At 36.0% G+C, this 17166-nt stretch overlaps 1 protein-coding gene and 1 pseudogene across 1 annotated transcript in view; one reads left to right on the top strand and one right to left on the bottom strand.

Moving 5' to 3' along the window:
- SGCD (sarcoglycan delta) overlaps positions 1-17166 on the bottom strand; it is an 811202-nt gene that overhangs the window by 738387 nt on the left and 55649 nt on the right. The gene's annotated exons all lie outside the window — the stretch shown is intronic.
- Positions 1246-1364, top strand: LOC118605667 (annotated as a pseudogene).

Raw genomic sequence — 17166 nt, forward strand, 5'->3', positions numbered from 1 at the left:
AGCCATGTACATGTTTTATTATATTACCATTATTATTCCCTGTTGCTAATAGTCACTTTTCACATGACACATGCCTACTCCTCCATCTGTCAAGTGAAAGGTTAACATAATCAAATCCTACTGAACTCACAATAGCCAATTGCTTTGCCACATTACCACTGGGTTATTTCCATTTGGGGAGCAAAGTACTGAATATTGAAAAGCTGAAATGCAAAGAAATTAAACTCTCAAGATAAAATTTCAGCTATATATATCAATGATAGGTAGGTAGGCAGGTAGGTAGGTAGATGATAGATAGAAAGATAGATAGATAGATACATACATACATACATACACAGACACATAGATACATAGATACATAGATAGATATAGATAATTTTAAGACAATGGGTCTTTAAGGTTTCTCAAAGTATATTTGGGATTTTATAATGTTCAGGCTAGAAGAACATTTCTTCCTCAAGTATCTCCATTCCCAAAGCAAAGAGTTACAAAATTCCAAAGCTACACCTCTCCCTCTGTCCCCCTGACAGTTCCAGCCTCGTCCCTCTCACCTGAGAGACATCCAGCCTAATCTGAACTCTGTCCATTCCTTCCCTCTCTCCTCAACGCACCTGTTGCCATAAGCTGCCTCTTGCCTCTTTCTTTCTTCTCTAAATACCCTTCTCCAACTTTGAATTCTTTCTATTAGAATCGTTTTAATACTTTGTGATAATCTTTGCTCCTCCAGTCAATAAAGTAATTTTCTTGCTCTTCTACATGTAAATAAAATTTACTTGTTCTCCAGTTAGAGAATTTTCTCATAATTCCATACTTGCTGCTATTTATGTATGTATCCTACTCCCCTGCTACACTGAGAGCTTGTTCAGGGCTACATCAGAACCTGGTTCATTTTCATATCCCTCCCAGTAACCAACATGTTCTTTTTGTAAAGTATTTACTGAACTGAATAAGGAAAAATATATTCCGAATGCCTAATTCTTCAGAAACTCTACAGTGAGACTTTCTTTATATCGCCTCTATTCTAAAACAACTTTGCTTTACTGTAAGTTAAAATGAGAATGTCAAGCGCAGGCTTTTTTTTAAAATATGTGTATTTCCTACTGTAAAATAATGTTAATGCTTAATTCTTCTGAGGTGCTTTAGCAACCAGAAGAGTGAAGAGTCCAAGAAAGTGAACCCACAACCTGCCTTTTTAACCATGGAAGTAGTATATGTATCTATTTTTATGTATTCAAATATATTCAGGTCTATAGCCATGCCACCCTGAACAAGCCCGATCCCGTCTGATCTCGGAAGCTGAGGAGGGTCAGGCCTGGTTAGTACTTGGATGGGAGACCACCTAGGAAGACCAAATGCTGTAAGTATAAAAATAAAATAATAATAATAAAAAAATAAATAAGGAATTGTAAGCTGACGAGGTCCTTGCAATCTGTGAAATTAACCAAGGGTTACCTTGCCTAAAACATATGCATTCAGGACTTCATCTTGGAAGAACAAAAAGTTCTCGTTTTGCCCTTCGACTAATAATTTTTCCTGACCTTATATAAAATCTGACATCTTTTAAGTAATTCTTATATTTGGAAAGAAGAGAGATCATAAACTAAAAAGCCAAATGATAAGATTAAGTAATTTATATGAGTAAGAACACAAATAATAAGCCAACAAATCAAGACAATTATCATCCTCACAAAGAAGCAGTCCTAATTAATCATGAAGTATTATTTTAAGTCTATAAAATTAACAAAAAATTTCTAACAATTACATCTATTGTTGGTACAGATATGAGAAAAGCAGTTCCCATATACAGAGTAAAATTGGCAGAATCCTTCAAGAATCAGAATGGCAAATAACAAGAACTATAAAAATGTTCTAACCTTTAGATGCAATAAATTTATTTTTGTGAATATGTACTCTAAAAATAATTGAATGGAAGGAAATAGTGTATGTATAGCAGTATTTATTGAAGCATTACTAAGAATAAAATAAAACTAGAATGTAATCTAAATATGCAACAATACAGCAATGACTTAGTAAATAGCAACATATCAACAGGATGGAATTTTATACTGTTAAAATTATTGTAACTACTATATATAAATATAGAAAATGTTTATGGCATTCAATTAAATGAGAATGCAAATCACAAAATGCTACATACACTATGATTGCAACAACATAAAATATACATATTCAGTGAAAATTTAGGGAGCAAATACATAAAACAAAAACAGTTAAACAATAGTTGTATTCAGGCATCAGACTAATAAGGGAATTACTTTCTAAATGTATACATCCTCAAAACCTTAAAAATTAGTAATTTTTATTACCCTAGCTACTTTTACATTAGCGACTTGCACAAAAACCCACATAATTTCCCAGTGTATTTCTACTATTACTTTATTAACTAATCTAACATGCTTAATGGGACCTATACATGACTTACTCATTCAAATAAAAGTCACAGGCCTGCCTTTTCCTTATAAATCCATAACCTCTTACATGTTCAACATTTTGCTCAGAACTTATCTCCTCTAGGAAGCTCTCCTTCTGTAATTCTCACAGACATTTACTCACTATCTACTGGATAACTAATTATTTCTATTAGTTAATACATCATGTTTGGAGCATTCTTCAATTGTTAGATTGTGTGATTTTACCTTTCTAAATGAATTTCAAATTCCAAAGAGACCAAGCCTTCTTTTGTTCCTGTACCATTTTCAATTTAACTTAGTACAAATTTTTTAACCCAGGGGATACTCAGTAAATTTGCTCAATGAACTGAATGAACCCTACATTTTCTGACTTCAAAATATGTGCTCAGTTTGTTTTCACTATGCATCACGTATATAGTTTCATATGTTGCCCAACTAATAATCTGGGTTGATCCTTCGGATTCTAACATTATGTTGAGAGCGGCAAAAATGTCTCAACTTCATGAATTTAGATTATAATTTTCTCTATGAACTATCTTAAAGGATGTATAACACACAAGCAAAACTTGGTAAATAAAAACAACATGGACTGTCATCAATTTGAAGAGAACATGAAAGTCTAAAATATATAGTCTGGGTATAACATGATTTGAGCTTGTGGGCAATAACACAGATATGTTTAAAATAACAAAAATAAATGAGATAAATAACATACAGTGGTGTACTAATAGAAAATTAAGGCTAAAAAAGTCTCTCAGAAATTTCTTAAAGTTACTAAATTGGGTACTAGAAGGTTTGCTTAATATCAGAAAGGATTATGAGTAAATTGATATGCTATAAAAAATAATCATTGGTTATTTTGTGTACTCTCTAGGAAAATTTCCACTGACTAAACCTTTTTATTTTCTTCTCATTAAGATTTACATAATTTAGGATCTTGCAGAGATATCGGGCATTATTTTGTGTGGTAAGTAGAAAGTATTAGTATCAGGGCCTTTCTTGTTCCTTCCAAATTAAGTTTGGTATGCCCTCCCTATGTTACACACACACTCAATTACTGCACTTACCATCTTATATTTATTCTTTCAACTATCCAAACAATGTGTACTGAATGCCATTTATGGGCTGAGCAGTGTGCTGACATTACCGCAATGAATGACTCAGCCTCTATCCCTACTCCCATGAAGCTTAGAGTCTAGAGTAGAAAATAAAAATTAAGCAATAATTGTGAAATCAATTCTATATTGCTGATAAATGTTCTAAAGGGAATACACAGGGAGTAATGAGAATATATAGCAAGAGGTGAAAAACTTGCCTCAGAGGACAAAGAAGGCATTCTTGAAGAAGAGAGAATTTAAGGTGAATGGTATACAATGAGTGTAGGCTAGTCGGACAAATGAGAGATGAACGGACATTCCTGAAAGCAGAAAGAGCAAACAGAAAAACGCTGAGCTGGAGAGGATCTTGGCATGTGCGAGGTGCTATTAGAAACAGGAGCAGCGTGGCTGACATGTCTAATATAAAGACAGAGGAGCAAGATGTGGTTGAAAACTACTGAGGGGCTAAAAAGTATAGGGTCTAAGAGGCCAGATGAATAATTTGTGCTTTTATCCTAACAATGGTAGCCATTAATTAGCCATGGAGATACCTGTCCCTCCACATTTCACAGTAAATGTTTCTGTGAAATGTTCCTGTGGACCCAACCTCTTAGGGAGCACCTGAGTGTTCAGTGTTTGTTAGGTGAAAGAATGAATAAATTCTCCTCCATCTCTCCATCAAAAAAATAGAGATTTTGAGTTACCGAAGGGCTGTTTAATGGAAATAGGAGCAAGAAGATTCCAGATACTACTGTTTTACTACTTAAATGTTTATAGTGTCATTTTAAAAATATATATGTACAATTATATATATAATTATATATATTATGTATATATGTTATATATAATTATATACATATTATATATAATATATATTATATATATTATATACATATTATATATGTATATAATATGTATATAATATGTATATAATTATATATTATATATATAATTATATATAAAATATATAATTATATGTTATATGTTTTATATACATATATATATATATAATTATATTGCAACTGATATCCAAAGGAACTTATTAAGAGATGACCAGACAATGAACTTTTTCATAATCAAATCAAAATTCTAGCCAGGCAGGAACCCAATGAAGTCTCCCTGGAAAACTATCAAATCATAAGCAAATGTTCTGAGGTTACAGAATCAACAACAAGCCTTCAAAAGAATCTCATGCAGGATGCCAGTTCAACAACACAGAACATATCTGGAATAAAAGGGCTGTCCTCCAACAGTGACCTGGGAGTGTAATAAGGAGTGGTGAAATTTAGGGCTTTGATTAGGTCTTGCTCATAGGGTGTTTCTCTGATCAAGTGGCGTTTTGTTTTTAGTTCTCTAGCAAGTCCTTTGCTCTCAGTTGAATTCAGATATGCACAGGCCTGTCCTTTTCAAGCCTGCAAACAAAAATCTCTTGCAGTTTCAAACATATCGCCCTCTCCATTGCAATCCACTTGATAGTTTGCCTTTCTTTACTGTTTGAAGACAAGCTTTAATCATCTCACTCCCCTGCTCCACCTTCAGTGGCTTGCCAGTGCTCGCAGAATAAAATAAAAACTTCCAAGTTTGCCACATAACATCCCATACCCTGCACTGCCCACACCTCCCAAGGTGCTTATCTAGCTTCTTCTCACTTCCCTTCCACATACTCGTTGTGACTGAACCATTGTTTTTCTTGTTAGATGCAATGACGACAACCAGTTCCATGTATTCATGTATTTTTTTCTTACCGTCAGTTACCTCTGCATCTAACATCAAGATGCCTTAAGACACAGGAATCATGGGAATCTAAAACAAACATTCCAAATATCTTCTCCCATTCACCTGGCTGTCTGTTTTGTTGACTGTTTCTTTTGCTGTGTAGAAGACTTTTTGTTTGATATAGTCCATTCATGTATTTTTGCTTTTCTTCCCTTGCATTTGAGGTGAAATTCATAAAATCCTCTCTAAATCCAAGATCCATCCTGTTTTCTTATATGCAGTTTATTGTTTTAGGTCTTATATTTAGGTCTTTGACCCATTTTGAGTTAATTTTTGTATATGATGACAGATAGTAGTCAGTTTCATTCTTTTACATTCTAGGGCTTCTATTGAAAGCATTACTTTCTTACACAAAATATAATTGTGGTGACACATGGTTTCTTCCCAGAATAGCTACACAACTAAAAACACAGTATGGGGTACATTATAGGAATAATAATTTAACTTTATGCAATTGAAGACATCCTGGGAAATCCAGTTAAAAATGTATATTTCTAAGTATATTTCTAAGCATGTATATTTCTAAGCATGCTCACATGAGCATGTGAGTCTGGTGGGACCTGAGGATCTGCATTTATGATTAGCATCATATCTATTTCTTATTTAAATGGTCCAAAGGTGATACGTTGAGAAACATTGGTCTGTGGTATTGAAGTGAACTTCTTATGTTTCAAACAGACTGCTCTTCTAATTAATTTAATTTCCCTACGTTCATGCTAAAGGCAGAATTCAGCTGTTTTTGGTAACTGTTTTTGGCAACTGGAAACTTTGTGAGGAAATTAAGAACTGACAATAACATAGAAGAAGAAATGTATGGCGGTTAATTTGGTTTTACATGGTCTGAGATGCTTACTGCCTTCAAGAAGAAATGATCATGGTGAGGTCAGGCTGAAAGTGCACCAACATTCAGAATAACAAACCATGAAGTAGTACCTCTTTCTTGGTCCAATTTATTCTAAGGAACATGTCTCTTCATAAGAATCCAGGTTTAGTCAACAAGTACTTTTTAAGTGTCTGCCAATTTCTAGGCATGGGACTGGGTGTGAGTTTTGCAACCCCAACATTATTTTTTGTTCTGTGAAATAGACCACCTAAGCCATACTTGAACATATGGTTATCATATCTGGCATCAGTTAAATGACAAATAGGAAAGAGCATTTTTGGAAAATATAATGATTTATTGGTAGTTCCCTGGGAACTTCACTCTAATACTGAATGGAGTTTATCAGTAAAAAGCAGACATTAAAGGAAAATTACTCAGAGAAAACCTCTCTGCCCCACAAAAATCACATGACTGACATTTGTTAAGCCAAATCTTTTTATCTACTCTTTACTATAAATTTTTTCAGATATCTACTTTTCATGAGATGAATGTTTTCCCACAAAACGTCTCTGCTGGATTTTATCGACAGTTAGTTCTTCATTTTATCTTTACTTAACTTAGGAAGGTTAATTGTAACAACTAAGATAATTGATGCAACCAAAGGAAGATATCTGTGCTATTATGAAGTAAATAAATGTGAATAAAATCTACAATCCTTTAAGCTGCTCTAAGAAATAGGCTTGACATTTAGAAAAAGGGGACAACATTGAAATAACATATATGACCTTCTAAAATCAAAATATCTTGCAAAATTTGTTTTATTTTTAAAGAGCAAGATAAAAGCTCAAATTATTCAAAGGTATGTTGGCTACTACATAGGAATAAAGGAACATGAGGAAAGATTTAACCAAAAAAATAGTACAGAAAGACATGGTTTAGGTTAAAGCAACAAAATTAAAAATTTTAATGGATTATTTTATTGGAGATGTTCAATCTTAAATTAACAGCCCCATTATAGTGCAAATAAAAACATCATATCATATACATTCTTTGTTAATTACCTCTAATGAAAGTAATAACCCTGAATAAATTATTGTTACAGCAATAAATATAAAGGAAACATACTAGAAAAGAATTTAAGCCCTCCAAAAAAGAGGTTCATTTTACTGAACCCTTTCATTTTACACAAGAGACAACTGAGGCCCAAAGACATCCATTGACTTACCAGGACCACACATTCCAGAAAGGCTTTCAACTAGTGACTGTTGCAGAGTTATATTTTCATTTATAAAGTCTTCAGGAACAAAAGATAGTGCTTTCAAAAAGCAATCATAAATACTTGTTACCATGTTTATGCACACTTAATATTCACTCAGGGACCCAAGATTTCCCTTCGATTTTTTAACATCTTGTTTATTCTTCACAAGATGTTTATCCTTTCTAAAGATGTTGGGCCCTTTTCCTCACCTTCCCTCTTCCTCTCTCTTCCCTTTTCTTCTCCCTGCCTCCATTTCTCTGTTCCCTCCCATTCCTCACTGTTGTCTTTCCTCTTTCTCATTGTTTATCTAGAACTCATGATCACACATTCAGGCATCAGGAAAGTAAGAAAGTCAGTGAGATTGTTCATTTACTCCAAGAATCAGTGATGGTAAGACTCTTGTTGAAAAAGGCTAATATTAACTTCAAAGTTTAGTTGGAATATCTCCGACTAGACTAGCTTCTTATTAACCCACTCCATCAATCATCTCTTGGTTCATCACAATAATTTTAAACACACAAATAGGAGAGCTTCTGTCCTTGCCCTGTTACAGCTCCTAGTACTGTGCCTGGCTGGCTCTCAGAATGCTACAGAATAAATGTTTGCGTCCCTCCCCCTAAATTCATGTTAAACCTAATTCCCATTGTGACAGTATTTGGAAGTAGTGGCCTTTGGACGATAATTAGGTGATGCAGATAAAACCCTCAGGAATGGGATTAGTACCTGTGTAAAGAGACCCCAGAGTTCCCTCACCCCTTCTGTCATGTGAGGCCACATGGAGAAGTCAGCTGTGTCTGAACCAGGAAGCAGGCCCTCCCCAACTCTGCCAGCACCTTAATCTTGACCTTAACAGCCTCCATAACTGTGAAAAATAAATGTTTCTTGTTTATAAGCTACCAAGTCTATAGTGTTTTGTCGTAGTACCATAGTACATGGAGAGAAATTCTTTAAGTGTTCTATTATTCCTTCAGGCAATCACTCTAATCCCAAAATGTATCACATAATTTCCTGCACTAGTCTATAAGAATGGCATTTTAAGAATGGCAGAGACCATGCGCTTCAGCTCCTAGCACTGTGCCTGGCTGGCTCTCAGAAGCAGTTTGGACTTGAAGGGCACCAGCCAATTATCAGCTATAGACTTGTAAGTCAATAGCTGAGTAGCTGAGTTCTCTTACAATGTATTTAAGCTGTGTTTATCTCACATAAGACACTTGACTAAAAGTAGCTAATGCAATAAAGCATGTAATGACCAAGTATATAAAGAAGTCTGGAAGTAGCGTTTCAGGTTGGTGAAGGTGGCTCCTAACATTAAGGACCCAAATCTGCCTCTTAGTAATTGTGTGACTTTAGCACACATATTACTTCTCCTACCCTCCAGTTTCTTATATGAGCTTCTTATATGAGTGCTGGAAAGCACTCAATAAATTTTTCTACCATCAAAATTATTGTTTTAAACACTGCTATTTTATGAAAGATTTTACTTAAGAGTTCTACTAAAATCAAAATGTTAAGCCACTAGTTAGGTAAAGCTCATGTTTTTACACTTTCAAGTAGATAGCTTTATTCTTTATCTATTGCTCATAGATGGGATAGTTTGCCTAACACCCTCCAATCTCCACTGAATTTTCCTAAACAGAAAAAAAGTACAGTATAGAGAATTTACTAGGCTGAAACCATGTGAAGACTGAAGACTCTTCACAAGAGCAGAGAGTGTCTGCCTCCCATTCCAGAACTTCCTCTCCACTGTATCATAAGGGTTGGGTGTGAATTTTAATGTCAACAAGATGCAACCAGATTGATTTACTATCCAGCATCTGCTTATCCTATACAAGCATTTTCTTAAATAGCATTCTGGTGGATGTTGCTTTTCAATGGTTAGAAATAACAGTATTTGAAGATGAATTTAAAAATTTTTAAATGCTGTAAACAAGGCAAAAGGAAAAAAAAAAGGATAAATCACAAAGCCAGAATGCCGATTGTTAGTTCCCACTCTGAGTGGAAACGATGAAGCCTATGGGATACGTGGCGCAACGAAACGAGTCAGAGCGATAAAATTAAAAGGGCGGGACGGAACCCTCGGCACTCCTAATGGGGTCTCGAGGACCCCGTTCATTCTATCCGAAGTTTGTTTTTAACCAGGTTGCTGACATAGCAATTTTGTTTAATATACTTCCAAAGAGCCACTTACTACTACTACAAGGTATTACTTTTGTCCCCAATAATAAATGCAGCTTCCTTTCCTAATTATCTTTGGCACATGACACTCTCCTCACTTCATCCCCCTTCCAAGAGAAGTCTAAGCGGGGAGGGGAAAAAAAACTATCTTCTCTCCATAAAAAGGGTCTTTTGGAGTGGCATGTGATATTCCAAAGGTTTAAAAACAACATCTTCCTCTATAAACAAATAGACAAGAACCCATTTCCCATAAAAATACACCAAATGCTTTGTCTTACAAAACAATGGAAACTTTCTTTTAGAAAAAAAGATAACAATTGAAATGAATGAGAAATATTTTATAGGTTGCACTTGGGAAAGTAATCTAAAAGAGCTCAAAGGAAGTGTTCTATGGGATTTATGGATTTATCTCAACCAATGGATCACAGTTCTATTATAAGAAATATAATTTGGGTCTGTTTTAATTTTTATATACAAAACCTACTGATTGACCCAAAACTCAAGCATATTTAACATAGTTGGAGCACAAGTGGATCCCAACTTCTTTTCTAGAAAGTTCACAGAAGAATATACTGGAGATGGCCCCTGCCTTCAAGGAACATACTTATTGTAGAAGCAAAAACCAACTAAAGGATATAATGATCCCAAATACAATTTATTGTGTGATAATATGTATGGTGCATGGCTTACTTTCACAAGAATTTAAACAGACAATATAAAATTAAGAGCTAAACCATCAGTACCAGTGAGCAAGTAACAGGAATTCAGTCAAGGAAGGCTATTTTTTAGCCCAATAAGTCTCAAAAAAAGAAACATCTCCAGATACATTTCTTTCCTACACTTAACCTAAGAAAACCAAACGGACATTTGTGCATTTGTGTATGGACTGTAAGTATCTATGTACTATGCACGTGTGTTGTTACTTATCCATCCACTTGCTCATTCACTGCTATAGTTTCAGCACTGACATAGTCTGTGCCCTAGATGTCAATCTAGCCCAGAATATTCAGACCCTCGTCCTTTAAATGCTTCTATGCTAATTATTCTATGTTCTGAATTACAGGAGCTTATTTAAATGTACTAATCATGTGACTTATAAGTGAAATTTTTTAAAAAGTAAAATGTTTTCTAAAAGAGGCAACGACCTAAAACCATAGGGTTTCTATTCCTTCATTGCTGTCTTTTCTGATTCAAGATATTTACATCAGTAATTATAGCAATTACTCCTCAATACTCAACAGCCCATGAAAATAGCTAGTATTTTCCTTACTATATCCAAATATTACAACATATAAATACTTGTATATTACATATATATTCAAAATCATTATGATCTATAACAAATGAAGATAAAAATCATATCCTTACCTTCCCTGTCTCAATATAGTATCAAACATAGAACCAGGAAAACAATATTTTCTGACACAGTTAGTTTGACAAATCTACACATAAAACCACTTTAGAAAAGAGTTCCATTTCCAATGAAAATATTAAAATGCAGAACACGGAGCTTATTAAACACACACACACACACACACACACACAGAAATGTCTTCGAAGTCTGTCATTCCAACAACGTGTTTGTCAGTTTGTACACAGTCAGCACATCAGTGAAAAAACAGACATATTTAAACGTTGTTGACTAGCTATATTGGTTTTCTCCCCATCTCAACTGCTACAGGCTCTGGTCAAGTCCTCACCATCTGCCCGACATAGCCCATGACACCAGCCCCAATATGGTCTGCTTCCAATTGTTCCCAACCTGGTTTGTTTCCCATCTGGTATAATGTGGGAACACCCACTTCAGGTTTGCCTTCCAAAACAACAAAATCAATCCTGTCACTCTCCTACTGTAAAACACTCCACCAGCTTTCTGGTGCTTACAGGACAGTTTTCATTCCATAGATGGTGTTCGAAGGTCTTTGATATCTGGCCCCACACTCATCTCATTCTTCCTGACACCATCCTCCCTACTCACGCTCCCACTTTAAGTGACTCACTCCTCCATATACAACACCTGCGGCTTTCACATCAAATTTCCTCTTCATCAGAGGTTCTCCACCAGAGACTATTTTCTTCTGCAGAGGCTATTTTGCAATAATTGGAGACGTTTTTGGTTGTCAAAAATGAGGGCTGTGATGCTATCGGCTTGTAGTAGATAGAAGCACAGAGTGCTGCTAAACATTCTACAATGCACAGGACAGCCCCCCCATGGCAAAGAATTACCCAAACCAACATACCTATTATTAAAATGTTATCTAGCCTAAAACAGCGACCAGATTGAGAAACCCTGCTCCAGCAGGAATGCTGTCTCTCTTCTAGCCAACTCTCCCATTTCTCCAGGTTCAGCTCAGTTTTCTCCTCCTTAAAACAGTTTTTGATTCTCCAGGCTGTCAGTCACTCCCTCACTTTCTCCTAACCAGAATTTGCTTCAAACTATATTTCAACCCATACACACAATAAATATCTACTTAAGTGTCTGTATTCTCCCCAGACTGAACTCCAATAGGCTAAGTCTTACGCTTATTTCTGTCCCTTGATTTGCCCACTGCAGAAACTCTGAAAATGTTAAATGAGTGTACATCCTTTATCATAATTTTCTATTTTTTGTTCTAGATCTGCACTGTCCAAGACACTCACCACTAATTGTGTAGGGTAGTCAGGCTTAAATTTTAATTAATTAAAATAGACAATTCTGTGTTTTGGTTGCACCACCACATTATGAGTTCAATAGACACATGGCTAGTGCAGAAAGTTCCACAGGGCAACACAGCATCTCGACTGTCAGACCACGACTGTTGACGACCACTGCTCATCCACAGGCCTAAACCTAGTGTGTGTTCCACATACACTTGCTTAAACAAATGAAGGTACAGGAATCCTGGGTGTGTAATTCTGTGTAAGTAACTTCCACTTATTCTATTTATATGAGGAATAAAATCACAGCCAAGACAGGGACTTGCAGAAAATTCGTGCTCTGTCAGCGGTCAGCACAGAGGACTCTCAGTCATGAGTGGCAAAGTATGGTCAGGGGAGTGATGAATAAACTCCAGGGTGCAAGGTGAAACAACAGGGTCACATGTCAGGAAATTAACATTCCAGGGGCCAGTTGACAGCCGCACAACCTGAGTCAATTCTGAGTGGCTCTCTGGAAGAGCTGAGCCCTGAGCACTAGCAGCCACAGCAAGAAAGACACCCAGATGATACACCTAAACTGCATAACACAGATTCCAAGGCAAAGACAAAACCTGGAGAGATGACAGGGACACAAGAACTGGAACAGAGACGCCTCAGAGCCTCCTGGCTAGGGACACAGGTTTGAGTCAAACAAATTTGGGTTCCTGTTCTTCCTCTGTCACTTGGTAATGGGGTAATTTAGGCAAATCAGTTTGCACCAGTAAGCTTCAGTTTTCTTATCTGCAAAATGTGGATAACAGTATTATCTTCCTAACCACTTTACTGTGGGGAATGAGATAATGTATGTACACATTTAACACAGAGACTGATACATACAGTCAGTGAACAAATGTTGCCATTTTTATAATTATCAAAGGTATTATATAAAATCTTAAGAACAGATGAGACAGAGAAGTCAAGTCAAATTCCAACCTTATCCTCCGTCTTCACTGAGTTCTCTACAATATCTCTGCCAAGGACTGTCGAGCCTTTACTTAAAATCCTTTAATGGCCATGAGCCTACTGCTTTTGGAGGCAGCCCTTTCCATTTCGGATGACTCTGTAACATAAAACTGCCGTGTTTCTCAGTGGGGAACTCGTGGCATTTGGATGCAGTGCTTCTTTATTGTGTTGGGCTGTACATGCATTATGCCCTCCAGATACCAGTACCACATCTCCCTCAATCACTGTGGAGGCAAAAAAGTGCCCTCATATATTTTCATGTCATCTACTAGAGTAGTACCATCTTACTCTGCCTTGGGTAGTGTCTCTTCTCTGGCAGAGGCACATAGATCCAAAAACCCTTCTCGCCATAGTTCAAGCTCCTGCCAGGGCAGCCCTGCTCATGTTCTCATCCTGCCTGATGACTCCGGTCTCCGAGAATAGCTCTTCTTCTTGTCTCCCCAAGGCTTTCTATTAATCCCTCGGTAGCCTCATGCCCCTGGCTGCTCTGTCAGCTTTTCCATCACCTATGTAGTGAATTCTCTGTATCATTAAACCCCTCCTGTTGAAATACACCTAGCAGTTTCTGTTTTTCTGATTGAACACTGACAGACACAAACTGATAGATGATGTTTTTTCCTACCTCGTCTTGGATAAATGACTGAAAAGACTAGCAAGAAGAAGGGATTATTTCTGGCTTTTCATTGTTTGCAGGGCCCTAATGTAGTGACTTTTGAGAAAACATAAATATTGCGATGTTTTCTTTTCTAAGAATATAAGTTTAGAAAAAACTGTCAAAGCTGCAACTACTTTTCTCCCCATGGACATACTTTCCTTTATGGAAACACACACCATTACCCCAAACGAGACAGATTCCTCAGACAGAAAATATCTATGGGGAATAGATGATGAAGGCTGGACTTCAAAGGGCCAGCATATTGGCTTATTTCTTTTCTCCATCTTTGTTATAAGCCTGGAAATACAGAAAAAGAAAAAGTAGACTGATTCTAAAAATCTGGCCAAAGTCCATCTCAATTAGTTGCTAAAAAATGTTCTAACTTCTGACTGGAATGTCTTAGATACAAGACTAAAAGCCCTGCTTTAAAGTGTAGAGGATGTTAAAATACATACAAAGAAAAATAAATAAAATACACAAAAAGAATGCACCTAAATGAAAGACATATGTGTATATCTATCTGGCCTACAAAGCAAGAAGCAGCTCTGTCTGTATGGTTCTGTTTATTTTCCAAGACATTTTTCCATTCTCATTTTCTATTTATACTCACTTGACCAGCTGTAAAGGCAAATGTCTTAGGAATCTTCCCATTTTTAGTAACAAAAACTCACTCAACTAAGTTACATAGAGAGGAAATGGGCAGAGTTTGTTGCTAATCTTAAAGTAAATCCATTATTCCCAATGAGAGAAAATTCAGTCAAATCTATATAGGACTACTAAAGACAGGAACTAGAAAACTATCAAAAACCAAAAAATTTCCCTATGTTACAGTCTCACTCTGGGATTTATCTGCTCTCATCTCTGTGCCAATGGGCTCTCTGGCTTCTCATCACATGTGGCTGAGATAGCTGACTATCGCGCAATAATATTCTTAGCATCTATGTTATCCTGCCCTCGGTTAAAGTGGCCTACTGGGACTGAAAAGACTCTCTAAATTCCCAATGCTGAGAAAACCCTTGCACTGAACCAGTTTGGGTCAAGTGTCTACTCCTGACCCCATCAGCTGTACCTAGGGAAACAAGGTCAGACAGTACAAGCGGGAATGCCTAGACCATCCCTGTTGGCACAGTGATTCTAAAAGATAAGGTTGGGGGAAGAAGGGAGCAATAGGCTAGGTAGATGTCCCTAAAGTACGTCAACTCCAAAAGGGCATTATTACATTATTCTGATTTTCCAGACAAGGAACAGACACAGAGGGGTTAAATCACCTGTCCAATATCTCAGTATTAATTAATATCAGAGCCACTATCAATTCAAGTCTCTAGAATTCTTTCTCCTTGCTTCTAAGTTACAACCTATATAATAAAATCTGCGGCAGACATAATGTGGTAACCTATAGCCAATTGAATATTACTGCTACTACTACTATTATAAAAGAACTGAGCAAGTTATGTAAAAACATAATCTATACTATTTGTCTTCCTCTATCACCTTGGTCATCTGCCTCTCTAAAGTCAATAACTGTAATCTACTGTCCAGTAGGACTTGAAATCTACTGAAGTCCCTAAGGAGAAAACTTGAAACAAATTTTATACAAGGAACATAGAGTTTCAGAACCCTATATAAAGTGTGGTAATTCTAGATCTACAGAGCCCAGCAGAATAGAGTAAGAGGAGATCAACTTTATTCCTTTTGAGAATGCAGTCTCGGCTGAGCTCTAAATGCCCAAGAGGGAGCTAAAAGAATGTGTTATGTCTTCACTACTCTCACTTGGAGAATGGAGGGAGAACAGATTGTAAAGTGGCTTCCTGTTATTTTGGTAAGAGAGGTTTAAAAGCCTGTCCTAAATCCTATACCCACAAAGCAAAAAATCTGTTTTTCACCAACTAAAGGATTTCTACAATTAAGAATATTCCAATAACTTGAGTCACAGTGAGGCATACAGAGATGCAATTCTCTGAGGACCTTCTTAAACTTAAAAATATGATTTTTGAACTATAAAACTCAGTAAAAGAATTACAAATGAGAATGAGTTGACTGTTGAGATCACAGCTAGTAACCTAGGAGATCCAAGTATACAGGAAATATCTCACAGTCCCCCAAAAATAAATAAATAAAACATAGGAACCACAAAGGATAACACTAAGACTAAGATGGCAGACTCAACATAACACAAAAGGAGACAAAGGAACAGATGGAACAGAGACAATGACAGGAATTAATGCCTAGGAACCAATACTGGGGGAGTGGGGGGGGGGGCAGGGAGAGGGGAGGGACTTCCTTGAACTGAGAAATGTTCAGAACATTGAAAGAACTGTGAATTCCAGGCTGCTTTAGCTATTAAAAAAAAAAAAAAAAAAGCAGCAAAAACTATCCCAGGCATATTCTGGTAAAATGTGTGAAATTTTAGAATTAAAAAAAGTTATAAGCAGTCAGACAAAAGAGTTAAGTTTACCTACAAAAAAAAACAAAAATGAAACAGGCATCAGACTTCTCATCTGCAATACTAGAAGCCGAAGCACCTACAGACTACTTTCATAAAAGTTCTGCAACTCAAGAATCTTCTACTAGCCAAGGAAAAATTCACCAACCAGATTGAAAGAAAGAAAATTTAGGACTTAACAATGACTTTCCAGGACTTTACAGTGAGAAAGTATATCATACACAAGCCTAATCTGAAAGAAATACTTGAAGAATACTCCAAATAAACAACAAATGAGCCCAAACCCGTGTTTTAAAGAGTACGAGAAGATGAATTAAAGGGATACAGCATTAGCAATAACATTTAGCACAAAGGTTTTCAGAGAATGTGTAATATGACTGCTAAGTAAGGATTTATAAAACACAATAGGCACCTATAAAGAAAATTCATTTTCTTAAACTATCCCAGAAAAAAATAAAATAAAATAGGAGATAGAAATAAGGAGAAGATAAAAGCATTTTAAAATAGTTATGTTGTAGGTATGGAAAGCAGAAAGAGATGCGGAAATAAAAGTAGCCTAAAGTTATTGTCCTTTGTGGGACATAAAAGGAAAGTAGAAAGGAAGCAATTCTATGGCTATAATGAAGAAAACAATGCATTTTGGTTGAGATTGTATTTTGTGATCATGTAATAGTAGTCACCCATATTAAAATAGCAGAAAAAGGATTGGTGATTATTATTGTGATAAAAGAAATAAAGTAGAACCTGTCTCCATATTAAAACAATTGTTCAAATTTCAATTTTAATCCCTTTACTATATAAATGCAACTCAAACAGATATGTGAAATCTGTACTGCTCATTTAATATATAAAGAGAGGTACACTAAAG

The sequence above is a fragment of the Rousettus aegyptiacus genome, unplaced genomic scaffold, assembly GCF_014176215.1.
Source record: "Rousettus aegyptiacus isolate mRouAeg1 unplaced genomic scaffold, mRouAeg1.p scaffold_m13_p_7, whole genome shotgun sequence".
Lineage (NCBI taxonomy): Eukaryota > Metazoa > Chordata > Mammalia > Chiroptera > Pteropodidae > Rousettus > Rousettus aegyptiacus.